Source organism: Rattus norvegicus, chromosome 1, assembly GCF_036323735.1.
Source record: "Rattus norvegicus strain BN/NHsdMcwi chromosome 1, GRCr8, whole genome shotgun sequence".
In the NCBI taxonomy this organism is placed as follows: Eukaryota; Metazoa; Chordata; class Mammalia; order Rodentia; family Muridae; genus Rattus; species Rattus norvegicus.
Genome location: NC_086019.1, coordinates 212,991,578 through 213,007,516, shown reverse-complemented (window position 1 = coordinate 213,007,516; position 15,939 = coordinate 212,991,578). Strand labels below are relative to the sequence as shown.

Below are 15,939 nucleotides of genomic sequence, written 5' to 3'. Positions count from 1 at the left end.
GATAGCTCTGAGACATTTGGAAGCCTGTGAGCTAGACCCCTATGTGGGGAAAGAGATTATGCTGGGAGGGGAAAACACTGGAATCTCACTGGAAGGTAGAGCAATATGTATATTGAGGGATCTCAGGTGGGATCCAGAGAAGGCAAGGTGGGAGGTATCGTCATGAACTTCAGAGATCATTGCCAGAAAGAAGCAAATTCCAGCCTGCTTGCAGGCTCTGGGCCCTGACCCCTTATTTGATCTGGAGTTTCTCCTTGTTTGTGTGGTTGGGGGTGTTGTGAGTGTGCCATAGGGAGTGTTGTAAGGGTGCCCTGGGGGGTGAGTGTATCATGGGGGGGTGTGAGTGCCCTAGGGGGTGCTATGATGTGCCATGGTGGGGTGAATGTGCCATAGTACAAGTCAGAAGGAAACTTTCAGGAGTTCTCTGTTGAGGTTAGGCCCTGGTTCTTCCTCCCAGCCCCATGCTCCCAGAAAAATAAGAGTCAGACTAAAAATATATTTACAAACTTCTTGGCCATATACCTAGGCTCTTCTCTGTCTAGATCATAACTATAATAACCCAATTATATTAACCTACATTCTGCCACGTGGCTGGTTACCTGTGCTCAGGGACCACGTTCCTTATATCTTCCTGACAAATCTCCTGTCTCCTCCTCTCCAGAATTATTTCTCCTTCCAATAACCCACCTTCTACTTCCTGTCTAAGCCACAGGCCATAGACATTTTAGTTGACAGGTCATGCATGCATACAGTATATAAGATGTTCTCTGGGGTTGGGGATTTAGCTCAGTGGTAGAGCGCTTGCCTAGGAAGCGCAAGGCCCTGGGTTCGGTCCCCAGCTCCGAAAAAAAGAACCAAAAAAAAAAAAAAAAAAAAAAAAAAGATGTTCTCTACAATTCTCTCCTTCCACCATGTGGGCCCTGGGACCTGAACTCAGGTCATCACAGCCCTGACAAGTGTTTTTCCCACAGAGCCATTGCCACGACCCTCATTTCATTAGCTTCTTCTGTCCATCACAGTAAGACACAGAAGTCAAGAAAGAAGCTCTTGGACAGGGGCTGTCACCCTCAGCTGTGTGCCAGCTTGTGACAGGAGACTCAGGCAAGCCCAGTCCGGACCTCAGCCAGCCTTGGAAGCTAAATCACTTTTGCTTCTTACACAGCCTAGATGAGGGGTCCACCCCGGAGATGTAATTTCAGGGTGGTTCAGAGAAGAGCCGGAGGCAGAGGATCCTAAATGAGGTGGTTGTTTAGACATCTGAATAGCTACATGGGCTCTGTCTCCAGCAATACTCACACTGACCGGTCATGGTTTCCATGTCTCCCCAGAGTCCTGTGTACTGAGAAAACCCAGCCCCAGAAAATTGAAAACAAAATGTTCCTGGGTTATTTATAAATGAAATGAGATGTATGTGTTCACTCAGCTTTGTCCAAGGAACTGAGAGGGCTGAAAGGATCCTCACCCTTCCTCTTTCCCTCCCTCATCGAGGCTCAAGGGGCCCAGAAGTTAATTCCCTACTTCCCTAGGTCCTGGGTACCTTCCTATTTTGTAATGTCCCAGATTGCGAGAGACGCCTAATTTCCCTCCCATTTTTGAGTAAGGCACTCTCTGTTTGGTGAGAAGATGAAGAAAGTAAGCAAGCCAAAGTGTGAGAGAGGGGGTGGGGGAAGAGCAAGCGAGCATCCATGGGTGTGTACACACACACACACACACACGCACAAACACGCACACACACACACACACACAAACACACACACACAGGCGTTGCCCCCCAGCAAAAATCTCCCACTTCCTTGCCTTCAGTCTCTTTGGTCCCCTATTGCCCTGATCTAAGAAAGTATTTTTTTAATAAATTTTTTTTTTGTTTAAAGATTTACTTTTATTTATATGAGTACACTGCAGCTGTCTTTAGACACACTAGAAGAAGGCATCAGATTCCATTACAGATGGCTGTGAGCCACCATATGGTTGCTGGGAATTGAACTCAGGACCTCTGCAAGAGCAGTCAGTGCTCTTAACCTGCTGAGCCATCTCGCCAGCCCAATAAAATTTATTTATAAGTACATTATAGCGGTCTTCAGACACATCAGAAGAAGGTGGCAGATCTCATTACAGATGGTTGTGAGCCACCATGTGGTTGCTGGGATTTGAACTCAGGACCTCTGGAAGAGCAGTCAGTGCTTTTTTTTTTTTAAAAGATTTATTCATTATATGTAAGTACACTGTACACACCAGAAGAGATCTTATTACAGATGGTTGTGAGCCACCATGTGGTTCCTGGGATTTGAACTCAGGACCTCTGGAAGAGCAGTCAGTACTCTTAACCACTGAGCCATCTCTCCAGCCCCCCAAAAAGCTGGCATTCTTTTTTTTTCTTTCTTTTTTTTTTTTTCGGAGCTGAGGACCGAACCCAGGGCCTTGTGCTTGCAAGGCAAGCGCTCTACCACTGAGCTAAATCCCCAACCCCCAGTCAGTGCTCTTAACCACTCAGCCATCTCTCCAGCCCTAAGAAAGTATTTTTTGGACTGGGCCTATTGGCACCTGCTTTTAATGCCTGCACTCAGAAGGCAGAGGCAGGCAGGTCTTTATGAGTTCTAGGCAAGCCTGGTCTACAAAGTGAGTTCCAGGACAGCCAGAGCTATACAGAAGAAAAAAATGTGTTTGCAATATTTCTAAAGACAAATTTTATTTTTAAAACAATGTCGTGGGGTTGGGGATTTATCTCAGTGGTAGAGCACTTGCCTAGCAAACGCAAGGCCCTGGGTTTGGTCCCCAGCTCCAAAAAAACAAAACAAAACAAAACAATGTCGTGTGTGTGTGTGTGTGTGTGTGTGTGTGCATGTGTGTGTTTGTGTGTCTGCGTGTGTGTTTGTGTGTGTGTGTCTGTGAGTGTGTCTGTCTGTGAGTGTGTGTGTGTGTCTGTGTCTGTCTGTGTGTGTGTGTCTGTCTGTGAGACTGTGTGTGTGTGTGTCTGTGTGTGTGTCTGTGAGAGTGTGTGTGTGAGTGTGTGTGTGTGCATGTGTGTGTTTGTGTGTCTGCGTGTGTGTTTGTGTGTGTGTCTGTGAGTGTGTCTGTCTGTGAGTGTGTGTGTGTCTGTGTCTGTCTGTGTGTGTGTGTCTGTCTGTGAGACTGTGTGTGTGTGTGTGTCTGTGTGTGTCTGTGTCTGTGTGTGTGTCTGTGAGAGTGTGTGTGTGAGTGTGTGTGTGTGCATGTGTGTGTTTGTGTGTCTGCGTGTGTGTTTGTGTGTGTGTCTGTGAGTGTGTGTGTCTGTGTGTCTGTGTGTGTGTCTGTGTCTGTCTGTGTGTGTGTCTGTCTGTGAGAGTGTGTGTGTGTGTGTGTCTGTGTGTCTGTGTGTGTGTCTGTGTCTGTCTGTGTGTGTGTGTGTGTCTGTCTGTGAGAGTGTGTGTGTGTCTGTGTGTGTGTCTGTGTCTGTCTGTGTGTGTGTCTGTCTGTGAGAGTGTGTGTGTGTGTGTGTGTCTGTGTGTCTGTGTGTGTGTCTGTGTCTGTGTGTGTGTGTGTGTGTCTGTCTGTGAGAGTGTGTGTGTGTCTGTGTGTGTGTCTGTGTCTGTCTGTGTGTGTGTCTGTCTGTGAGAGAGTGTGTGTGTGTGTGTGTCTGTGTGTCTGTGTGTGTGTCTGTGTCTGTGTGTGTGTGTGTGTGTGTCTGTCTGTGAGAGTGTGTGTGTGTCTGTGTGTGTGTCTGTCTGTGAGAGTGTGTGTGTGTGTCTGTCTGTGAGAGTGTGTGTGTGTGTGTGTCTGTGTCTGTGTCTGTGTCTGTGTGTGTGTGTGTGTGTGTGTGTGTGTGTGTGTGTGTGTGCATATGTTTGCAGTGCCATCAGAGGCCAGAGAGTGTATCAGATCTTCTGGGACAAGAGTTAAAGCAACTTGTGAAGCTACCATGTGGATGCTGAGAATCAAACTCTGGTCCTCTTGAGGAGTATCCAGTATTCACCTGCTGAGCCATCTCTTTATGTCCAACTTCCCCTGTCCCTGTTTTTGAGACCTGGTCTCACTCTATAGTCCCGGCCTGACACTATGTAGACCAGGTTGGCCCACAACTCAGAGATCAGCTATCTGTGTTTCCTGAGTGCTGAGATTAAAGGTGTATAACACCATATCAGGCTTCCTAAAAACAACTTTAAAAAAAGTGGAGGAGCTTTTCTCCAAATATGGCAAAGAAATTGGACTGGGGAAAGCCCAAAACACAGGTTTCTCCCTGGCCGAGCAGTGGCTCATTCTTTCCACTTAGGAAGTCTATACATAAGCACAGACTTCTGCTCCCGTAGTTAGGAGTAGATCTGGCAGCAGACCAGTTCTATTAGAAAATAAACAGGGCTGGAGAAATGGCTTAGCTGCTAAGAGCACTTGCCATCCAAGCATGAAGCCCTAAGTTCAAGTCCCTAGCACCAAGCCTGAAACCCCAGAGCTGTGACAGTAAAGACAGCCTAGGTCAACAAGAAACCCTGCCTCGAGGGAGTAAGATGGAGATTAGGACACCTGACATTCTCCTCTGGCCTCTCAAAGCGCACAAGGGCTCATGTGCACCACGCAAACATCTAAAGCACCAAACACCGACCCAGGTGCACTTGCTTGCATTTACCAGCCAGAGGCAGGTGGATTTCTCTGAGTTCAAGGCTAGCCTGGTCTACATAGTGAGTTGAAGATCAACCAGAATTATGTGATGAGACTGGTCTCTGTATCCAAAAAGAGAGGGGGGTGTGATGGGGGGGGTGTCTATCCTTCCTCCACATCTTGGGTCTTTCACTGCTGGCTGATTCTTGGTTGCTGTCAAATATTAGTAAGGAAAAGGTCTGAGGACCAGAGTGTCAGGTGATTTGCCTGAAGAAACACAAGCCTGAAGGAAAAATTAGACCTTTGGAATCTAAACTACTTACACTCTGGCCCATCCCACCCACAAGGTCCTGCAGGTGGAAAGGCAGAGGTTTAAAGCCTCTTTCTAAAGAACAGGCTAGAGGGAACTCTGACCTGAAGCTCACCAGCTCCTCCACACCTTTCACTTTAGGCATGCCCCTGCCCTGTTCCTGACAGCATGCACATGCACCCAACTCCACAGTGCTTCGCAAAGCTGAGGTCTAGACTCCCCTGAACGCTTTCAGCCAAGCGGTAGTTCAGGGTGCAGGTAGCTCAGTTAGTGGAGTGCTTGCCTCATACAACGCTGTTTCCTGTTCACCAGCGCAGTGTAGAAACCAGGGATGATGATGGACTTGGAAGACGGACACAGGAGGATCAGCAATTCAGGGTTAACCTTGGCTACCAATGAGATTCAAAACCAGTGTTCACTCATTTCGATAGGATCGAGAGATCTATCTTTAAAAAAAAGAACATGGGGTTGGGGATTTAGCTCAGTGGTAGAGCGCTTGCCTAGCAAGGGCAAGGCCCTGGGATTGGTCCCCAGCTCCGAAAAAAAGAAAAAAAAAAAAAAAGAACATAGGCTGGAGAGATGGCTGAGTGGTTGTTAAGAGCACTGACTGCTCTTCCAGAGGACCTGAGTTCAAATCCCAGCAACCACATGGTGGCCCACAACCATCTGTAGTGAGATCTAATGCCCTCTTCTGGTGTGTCTGAAGACAGCTACAGTGTACTTATGTATAATAAATGAATCTTAAAAAAAAAAGAAAAAAGCAAAAACAAGGCCAACCCAAACCACTTTAGTTAAGTGACAGGCAGTACCCTGAGGACGGTAGTGAGCCTGAAGGCCTCCCAGGAAGTGCTTTATTATTGAAAACTTGGAAACAGGAACGCTCTGCCTTCTACAGTAGAGGAGGGCCAAATCCTTGGCTTCCTCTTAATTACATGATGAGATGGTGGCTGCAGGGGTTACGGTGGTCCACACCTATGATAATAGCTTATAGGAGGCTGAGGCGAGAAGATCATAGAGTTTGAGGCCAGCCTGGACTACATAGCAAGATGTGGCTTCCCAGCTTGACTCCAAGTTTCTTAGTCCATCATATGTGAGCGTGGCCATTAACTTCTTCATGTCCCCTCCAGGCTCTTTGGAGGGTGGCTCTGGCCTGCGTCTTGAGCTCATGAAGTCAGTCTGTGTCCTATTCTGCTGTATCTCCTTGATCAAGGCTCCCCATCCTGTCTCCTCTACGGTCAGGTGTTACACTGAGCTTTCTTGTAAGATTTACAGTTCAGGAACAGAGAGTAGCTGTGGTCCCTGCTCTGTGTCTCAGAAAGTACCAAGGCCGAGAGCCTGGGACACCTGCAGCAAGTGCAGCCCTTCTGCTCTGTGGCCCGGGATCCCACACCCACACCCACACCTGGGTAGGGGCCGGGCTGTGTAATCTGCTGTGCAGCTCCGCCATGGACTTAACACTCCCTTCCCTCATCCCTTCAGAGACTCTCTCTGCAGGAGATGTGAGATGGCTCCTGAGTAGTCCTCGAAGCTGGCCAGACTACTGAGCCCAACCCTGTGCTCCCGCAGAACCTTCCTCTCACCAGATCATCTGTACCCTACTCTGAAGAACAGGCAGTGGTGGTCCGAGAGAGGAAACTGAATCCTTCTACCAAGGCCATGTGTACCCTTCTCTTTGCTCACTCCTAGGACGTTCTGGGACCCCTCCATTCACAACCAGCTCCAGAAACACGTTCTTGCCTTTTGGGCATTGTGGCACATAGAATTGCAAAGTGTCTCCAAGATCCATCAGCCTTTGGGGTACACACCTCACCTAGGAATGAGCTCACTGTGGATTATTCCTGTGGATTGTGTTAGAAGGCAAGCCTTTCTTTGTATAAAACCATTGTCCCTTCAGGCTGCTAGGCTACCTTAGCTTTTTTGTTTATTCAGCGGATTAATTTTATTTTGAAACAGCATCTCACTAGGTAGCCCTGGCTGGCCTAACATACACTAAGACCGGGCTGGTCTTAAACTCACAGATCTGCCTGTCTCTGTCTCCTAAGTTCTTGGACTAAAGAAGGCCTGAGTCCCCACATTTGGCTCTATTTTTTAGTTTGTGAAAGAGGAATTCACTATATAGTTGAACTGGCCTAGAATCCGCAGTGATTGTCCTGCCTCTGCCTCCGGAACTGTGGAATTACAAGTATATACTCCACATCCAACTGTTGTGAGGTTTTTTAGGATGGTCTTGCAAGGTAGCCCACGTTTGCCTTGAATTTCTCTGCCTATGCTCCCAGGGTGCTGGGCTTACAGGCAGGAGGGGCTGCGTGTGGCTCCTGTTACCTCCACAGATTTCTCTAGCTGGACAGTTGCAGAAAAGGAAGCCAGAAAGCACAGGAATGAGTCACCGTGTACCTGGGGTTAGTGACTCAGGCCCATGAGCCCAGCTACCTGGGAGGCTGAGGCAAAAAGATCAGAAATTCAAGGCCAGCCAGTCCGGGCAGCCTGTCTCAAAACGGAAGTAAGGCTGGTTCACTGGGGAAAGGCATTTGCTGTGCGAACCTGAGGACTTACGTTCAAGCCCAGATCTCAAAGGTGGAAGGAGAGGACTGACTTTTTTTTTCTTTTTTCTTTTCTTTTTTTCGGAGCTGGGGACTGAACCCAGGGCCTTGCGCTTGCTAGGCAAGCGCTCTACCACTGAGCTAAATCCCCAACCCCAGGACTGACTCTTAGTAGCTATTCTCTGACAGCTGCAAGAGCGCGTGCGCGCACTCGCACACACACACACACACACACACACACACACACACACACACACACACTACTAACTAGTGAATAAAAACTAAAGGACTGGAGAGACAGCTCGGAGGTAGAAAGCATTTTTTATTCTTGCAGAAGAGCTGGGTTCTATTGTCAGTGCCCACACGGCAGCTCAGAACCATCTACAACTCCATTTTTCATGTGACACCCTCTCTGGCTTTCTGGGGCTCTGCATACGCATGATATACAGACACACATGCACACAAAACCCATACACGTCAAATGATTTTTAAAAAATTTAAGTAAGTAAAAGGTAAGTGGGCAGGAGTGGCTGAGTGGCCATCTGGTGTGCAGGAGGCTTCAGGTTCAATCCCCGGTGCTGCAAGATTGATAAGAGCATTTCTTCCTGTTGATTTGAAGACAGAGACAGCCTAGAGAGAGAGGTGGAGTTTTGAGGAGCAGAGAGGGACACCCAGCAGCCACTGGACAAGGCAATGGAGCTGTAATATCATCCCCACAGCGGCAAGGAAACTGCTTTGCCTGCAGGGAGATGGACTTGGAAGTAGATTCTGGTTTCATCCCTGCAACATTAAAAAATAATAATAGTAAAGTACCAAGGTATTGAAAAACCAGAGGGGTTGGGGATTTAGCTCAGTGGTAGAGCGCTTGCCTAGGAAGCGCAAGGCCCTGGGTTCGGTCCCCAGCTCCGAAAAAAAGAACAAAAAAAAAAAAAAAAAAAAAGAAAAACCAGAAAGCTCGTGGCTCCAGGTTGAAAGACAGAGGGGACACTAAGGAGGAAACGCTAGCAGGCCCTAGCTGTCCAGGGCACTTGGTGACATCTAGAAGCCAACTGTGAATTGAGAACAGGGTTGCATCAGTGGGGCGGACCTACATTTGGTAACTTTGTGGTTGTGTAAGGGTATCATACTTTCTTAGGAGATACATGGTGAAAAATTTCATGGTGAAGGGTCATGCCCTGTATGCTGGTCTCTAATAGTTCAGGAAAAATGTGTGTGTGAGAGAGGGGAAGCAGATGTTACCCTAGAATGTTAGCTGTCCACCAATCCAAATAAAGGGTCCGTGGTTGTTGATTGTTCTGTTCTTGCAACATTTCCGAAGGTTTCACAATTTTCAAAAAGAAAAACAAAGTGGCCTTAACCCAGGTATACCCTCCCCCCAACCCTTCCCCCCAGCCGTCTCCCCACCCCTCCCCCCCTAATGGAGGCAATTCTGGAGCCCCATTGCTCCTAGCCCTTAGGACAGGGGCTAAGTCTATTTATACTGAAAATGCAAAAACAATCAATTCTATTTTCATTCATATAACAAAATACTGTTCAGCAGTGATGGAATAAACTAGGTTCCAGACCCAGCCACGCCACTCCCTGTATATAAACAGTGGTGACCCATTATGTGGTTATTACGCAGGGACCCACTTTCAAACTCACTCAGTGGACGACAAAATTGTGGCTCAGAGGTGCCAGGGGAGACCCTGGGGAGATACTGCGGTTGGCTTAGGAAAGAGCAGAAGGGCAGGATGTGGGTCTTGGGGTAAAGAACAGGCCCAGCTCATAGAGGTGTCCCGGACACCCCCTGGTGGTGATTCTAGGGAGCGAGGCTTGCAGAAGGACAAGCTACCTCCTCCAGGAGCTGCAGGGTCGGGTGGCTCTCTCTCCTTTCTGTATGTATTTGTAACTGCCACCCTTCCCTGCAGGAAAAGCTGAACTCAGATCCATCTCTCAGGGATCCTTGTTCACGTTTGTCCAGCTCACACTCCCTTCCCTACTGGCCATCTCTTTGCTGTGGGAATGTGAGTCAGGGTGTTCCTGGGATCCTTGGTTAAGATAGCGGTTCCACATGTGTGCCATGCTGGCAGTGGTGGAGAAGACGACCAACCACGCCTACGGCTCTCCTACCACCAGGCACTACGCCAACCCTCCTCATAATGTCCCTCCTTAGGAATCTCTGTTCACACAAGTGATGGGTCCTCCAATAAACATTTATTATTTCCTGTGTTAGTCTCTGAGGCTGCAGGAAGCAAACTCAATGACCGTCCCTCCCAAGGGGATGCTGTAAAGGAAACAAATACTGGTGATGGGGTATGACAGGGTCACTAACAGGCCACCTGTACCACTTCCATTATGGGAGAAGTGGATGGGGCAAGTGACTCAAGCAAGTTTCCAGGGGCACAGGAAGGTATCCTGGAGACATTGGGGTGTCTGAGAGGAGATTGGGAAGGAGCCAGCAAGGAAAGATGTTCATAGGTCCAGGGTCTGCTGCAGAGAGACCCACGAGTCAACAGGGATGAAGACACTGGCCCAGAGAGAGCTGAGTGTGCTCTGAGTTGAGACATTTCCCTGAACCACTGAAGGCTTCGATGAGCTTAGTGGAGACAGATGGAGGAAACCCTGGCCAGGGGCAGGCTGCCATCCCTTCCGTCCTAAGCTAGCACCTGGGAGGGAGTAAGGTCTGGGCCCAAGAGTGTCACACTACAGTGTCCATCTGTTCAGTCAGGGCATCTCCAGTGCCTACCATACCAGGAGGTGTGGATCCAGCTTTGCAAGATGAGTAACCAGAGGACTTTGTCCCCTCGAGACTAAGGCCAGGCAAGGATAAGATACACATTCAGATAAGGGAGGTGGGAGGGGCAGATTCTGTGGATTCGGGAAGGTCCCTAATCTGCATCTTAGCTGTGGTGAATGGGAACCCAAGGGTGGAGATAGCTGAGGTAGAGGGGTCAAAGCCACTCAGGAATGGAAACTGTGAGAGATAAAGCTGGGACCTCAGTCACCCATGTTGTTGCACAGGTCCTCGGAGAAGGTCCTGTGTGACTTTGGCCTAAGGTAAAAGGGTAGCTTCAAGTTCCAAGCCAGCCTGGGATGTAGAGTGAGAGAGACCATGTCTCAAAAATATACAAAAAAGGGAGACTGGAGAGATGGCTCTGTGTGTGGGAGCGCTTTCTGATCTTCATAAGGAAGCACCCATGCCAAGTGTCACACAACTGTCTGACACCAGCCTGAGGGTATCTGGCATTGTCTTCTGTCTTCTGTGGATGTCCACACACGTGAGGCGCGTGTCTGTGCATGCACACCCACACATCTTTTTAATACATTTAAATTATATTTATTTACTCTGTGTGTGCAGAACGTGTGTGGAAGTCAGAAGATAACTATGGAAGAGTCTGCTTTCTCTTTCCACTGTGTGGGCACCAGGGATTGAATTCAGGTCCTTAGATTTGGCAGCAAGTGTCTTTTCCTACTAAGCCATCTTGCTGACTCCACAAATCTTTTTTAAAAAGACAATGGCACCTGGTGCACACCTTTAATTCCAGAACTTGGGAAGCAGAGGCAGGTGGATCTCTGTGAATTAAAGGCTGGCCTGATGTACAGAGTGAGTTCTAGGACAGCCAGGGCTACACAGAGAAACCCAAACAAGACAAATGGAAAACAAATTTGTGGCTACACTGGGCTGTATGAGACTAAAAAGAAAACATTTTTAGTAGCAGGAACTAGTTTTTAAATAGAAATTTCCCCAAGTTCCTCTGCTAAGAAAAAGGATTTACAGATACAGCGAGACACACCTGTAATCTCAGCACTCAGGAGGGGAAGGTAGGTGGATCTCCAAGTTCTACATAGTGAATTCAGGCCAGCCTGGTATACATACTGAGACCTGTCTCAAAAACAATAGAATAGAAAGGGTGGGAGTGGGCTGGAGGGATGGCTCAGTGGTTGAGAGCATTGACTGCTCTTCCCGAGGTCCTGAGTTCAAATCCCAGGAACCACATGGTGGGTCACAACCATCTGTAATGGGATCTGATGCCCTCTTCTGGTGTCTGAAGACAGCTACAGTGTATTTATATATAATAAATAAATAAATCTAAAAAAAAAAAAAAAGGGGGTAGGAGTGGGCTGAAGCAGGGTGGGATGGCAGTGCGTGTGGTCCTGCCCTCTCAGATGCCTCTGCATCAGCCTAGGTTGGGCCTAGGGAGCCTGAGTTTCCAGGTCTCTCAGAAGTGAGACTTTCAAGAGAAAGGAGCAGTTGGAGAGAGCCCAGCCTGGGCATTAAAGTTCCCTGCCTCTGGCAGTGCAAGATAGAATCTCAGAATGCTTGGTAAAACTTAATTGGTGCATGTATGGGCTTGAGGGCATGGGGTTGGTTTCATGGGATGGGTGCACAAACACAGATTAACTGTGTCCAGCATGGGACTCTGTGACTACAGTGCTTAGGGGACGCCTGGGAGCAAGTAGGAGGCCCTGGGAGCCCAGGTGGCACTTGGAATCAATCACTTTTAAGAAAAGCCCTGGGCTGGGAGACTGGGGTGGTGGTGGTGGTGGTGGTGGTGGTGGTGGTGTGGGGTGGGGGAGTGAGGGGTGGTGGGGGAGTGGTGGTGGTGGTGGTGTGGGGGAGTGGGTGGTGGTGGTGGTGGTGGTGGGGTGGGGGAGTGGGTGGTGGTGGTGGTGGTGGGGTGGGGTGGGGGAGTGGGTGGTAGTGGTGGTGGTGGGGTGAGGTGGGGGAGTAGGGGGTGGTGGTGGTGGTGGTGGTGGTGGTGAACACCTTTAAGCCCAGTGCTTGGGAGGCAGAGGCAGGTGGAGTTCGAGGCTGTCCAGGTCTACTGAGTAAGTTCCAGGACAGCTAGATCTACATAGTGAATGAGACTCTGTCTCAAAACAAAACAAAAATCCAAGAATAATCTTAGGCTATGGGCTGGAGAGATGGCTCAGTGGTTAAGAGCACCGACTGCTCTTCCAGAGGTCCTGAGTTCAATTCCCAGCAACCACATGGTGGCTCACAACCATTTGTAATGGAATCTGATGCCCTCTTCTGGTGTGTCTGAAGACAGTGACGGTGTGTGCATATACATAAGTCATTTTTAAAAGATGACAAAAATAAAAAGAATCCTGGCTGGGAGTGGAGTTTAGCTCACAGTCTTAGCATTCAGGAGCATAGGCAAGAGGATCAAAACTTCCTAGTCACCCTACATTACACAAAGTTTGAGGCCAGCCTGGGTTACACGAGCCCTGTCTCTGAAACAGAAAAGCTTCTTGGTTAAGAACCAGGAAGTTGGGGCTGGAGAGATGGCTCAGTGGTTAAGAGCACTGACTGCTCTTCCAGAGGTCCTGAGTTCAATTCTCAGCAACCACATGGCGGCTCACAACCATCTGTAACAGGATCTGATGCCCTCTTCTGGTGTGTCTGAATAAAGTGATAAGTAAATCTTTAAAAAAAAAAAAAAAAAGAACCAGGAAGTTATGGAGCCCACAGCACCTCAGAAACAAGGGTGGCAAATGCTTGGGCTGAGCCTGGAAAGAGATCCAGAGTGTCCTTGGTGCTATGCACAATGGCACAAGCCCACATACCTATGCACTGTGCGGGCAGAGACAGGTTCAAGGCTACACCAGTCCACATAGCAAGTTCCCACCAGCAACCAAGGAAGAACCTGGCAAAGAAGCTGGGAAGAGAACCCATGGGCGCACTGCAGGGCAGGGTTTCACAATGGGAAACAGGAAGGAGGGAGTGGTGAGGGAGGAGGAGCCTTGCCTTTGATGTCCCCTCACTCCTGCCCCGCTCCTTCGTGTCATTATGGCTGGCATTGAGGCGAACATACCTGTGACCTATGGAACTGGCAGCCAGAGGCGAGATCAGAGTACTGGCTGTCAATTCATAGGTCAGAGCCCTGTGCACTCCATCTTGACAGCCTGCTGACAGCCCACCACTCTTTGTCTTCCCAGCCTGAGGACTGCCATTGAGTTTCTCCTGGAGTGCTGGGTGGCTGTGACTCCTCCTCTGCAGGCACCAGCCTCCACCCCAGATAACAGCAGCCCCACTGGAATCAGTGGGCACTTCCACATGGAGTTGCTGTTACAGGGGGTGGGAGCCATGGGGGTCAGAGCACAGTTGCAGGCACCTCCTCTCCGGCAGGATCCTGGGAAGAGCCCCACAGCTGCCCACTCATGCCCCTAGGCCTCTCGGCTCCAAGTCCACACTTTTTATTGAGGCTTCTTATCATTCATCCAAGGCCCACACCTGGCACCCCATAGGACGCCAACCTTCTTCCTGAGCGAAGTCCAGGCTCAACCCTAGAGCTGCCTCATCAGACTGGGAGTGGTTCTGATTTACAACTCTACTGTAGCCCACTGACACCCACACCCTCTGCCCTGAGTTCTCTTGTTTCCTCTTTTTCCTTCTAAACAGAGCTGGAGCCTACCTTCAGCTTCTGCCCACCCTCCTGGCTGCGGCCACGGGCAGAGGGACAGCAAGATGATTGGATTGTAATCAAAAATCTCTAAGGCCACTTGCCTGAGGGTGGCCCTATCCAGGAAGCTAGAAACAAGACCGAAGGAACAGGAGGGATGAGAGAAGAGGGAAATGAGGCTGAACCAAGAGGAAAAATGACAGACAGGAAGATAGAAAGGTGAAGGGAAGAGGTGGGAGAGGGCAGGGACCCTCAGTGGTAGAGTATGTGGCTTAGGGCTTTGGGCTTAAGCATCAGCACAGCAAAAAAGAAGGGAGGAGGGAGTGGGGTGCTGCTACCCAACGCAGCTCAGTGAGTGCTAAGAGCAGGACTATAGCGAGCCAGTACCTAGAATTCAGTACCTTAATAGTCTGAGCCAGCAAGGGCCTTGAGCTGTGTGACCTCAGACAAGTAGCTTAACCTCTCTGAAGTACTACACCCTCTACCTTTGCAAACCAGGGCTTCGAAGGTTGTCTTGCACACTGGTCTGTACTGGTGGGAAGCTGACTATCCTTCCACCCATTCTGTCCCTGCTGTGACAAGGAGCTTTGAGATGGGATCCCTGAGCTGACCCAAGTGTCTGGGAACACATCTCCATTCTCATCCCTTCCCCTGATTCTGACCCAAGAGATTTCAGTGACAGGGCCAGTGTTGGTCCTGCTGGGATTCAGGAAAGAAAAGGAAGTCTCTAGAGTGTGCTTGGGTCATGCCCCATTTGGCAGTGACAGATAAGGGCCCAGAGAAACAGGGGATGCTGACTTCGTCCTAGGAGGACAGACCAGCAAAGGAAGGTGCCAGACTTACGGTTTCCCCAGAGCCCAGCAGCCCCCTCAAGGCCCAGGTAAGCCCAGCCTCCTGCTGCATGAGGCACTGCCCTTCCAGAAGAGACATAGCTGTTTAGGAATCCTGTCTTCGCAATGTTGGGAAGCTCCAGCACAGATGCTGGAGCCACCTTACCCAAAGGTGGAAACTGAGGCACAGAAGAGAAGTGGGCTTCCCCTAAAGCCCCTTGCTCAGAAGAGCTGATGGCTTTGCAGGAAGGCTTGGAGTTGGGAATATTCCACAGCCTTCTGGAGGACAGCCTGGGAGCTCTTACCTTGCACCTAGCTGGCCTTCGGGGCATAAGGAGGAAGTGGGGCCACCCTAGGCCAAGTCTTTTGAGCCGTTGGCCCAGCCCTGGTAGTGTTAATGATTAGCCCACTGCCATCAATACTGGTCCTAAGTGGGGTCCGAAGGGCAGCAGGCCTGGACTGTGCCCCAGCTGGCAGGGGCGGGTCCAGGAAGTGCCAGAGTGGGCCTTCAGCTACCTAGTGGCATCAGACCTTGGCCACCCATGGGCTTGTCTCTTCTTCAGACTTTATTGGCCTGACCTCTTGCCTAGTCTGTTGGCCCTAGCTAACCACTGGCAAATTTGGGGTGGGGGACAAGGAAAGGTTTCCTCTGTTCAATACTCAGATCTATGATGGGGCCAAAAAGGGGAGACCACAGCTAACTTCAGAGGTAACCAGGGATACCCAAAAGTGATTCTTCCCACAGGCCCACCCACTTCCTGTCAATGCTCCTGAGGGTGGACTGGGGTGCTCCCTTGTGAACAATGTGTGTGGGATGGGGGCAACAGGTGTCTTTGGGACAACATAGCATTGTCCCCGCATAAGACCTGGACACCTCAAAAGCCATTCTCTGGAAATGGTGGGAATAGCTTCCAGAGGGCCTACGACTCTCCCTTCCAGAGTGGGAAACTCCTGGACACTGTCTTGGCTGGCAGACTTAACAGGTATTGCGTTAGGTCACAATTCGGAGCCTCTCAGGAGAGGCCAGGAGCCTAGCTTTGCTCCAGACTCAAGATTAAGGCTGGACCCTGGAGTCTGACAGTTATAGAACCAAGAAATGGGGTTTGATGCAGGTTCCCAGGGATGCCTCCTCTGGGGTTGCCAGGCGACTCCCCCAGATTCATTTGGAAGTAGTGCCAAGAAGACAGCACCCAGCATAGTAGGTAGGCTGAGCCCAAAGTGGAAGAGGGAGGTTGGTTTGCATAAGGCGGAGGGTGGAGTGTGGTGCCTCCTGGTGGCAACAGGTGGGTACTGCGTGCAGG

General features: G+C 49.7%; 2 non-coding genes across 2 annotated transcripts; both read right to left on the bottom strand.

Annotated features, from left to right (window-relative positions):
* Positions 1 to 13,198: 13,198 nt before the first annotated feature.
* On the bottom strand, positions 13,199 to 13,308 carry Mir192 (microRNA 192). Its single transcript, NR_031908.1, has one exon. It is a non-coding gene; the product is annotated as a microRNA 192 (primary transcript).
* Positions 13,309 to 13,408: 100 nt separating this feature from the next.
* Positions 13,409 to 13,493, bottom strand: Mir194-2 (microRNA 194-2). The gene has a single exon (NR_031911.1). It is a non-coding gene; the product is annotated as a microRNA 194-2 (primary transcript).
* Between the last annotated feature and the right edge of the window lie 2,446 nt (positions 13,494 to 15,939).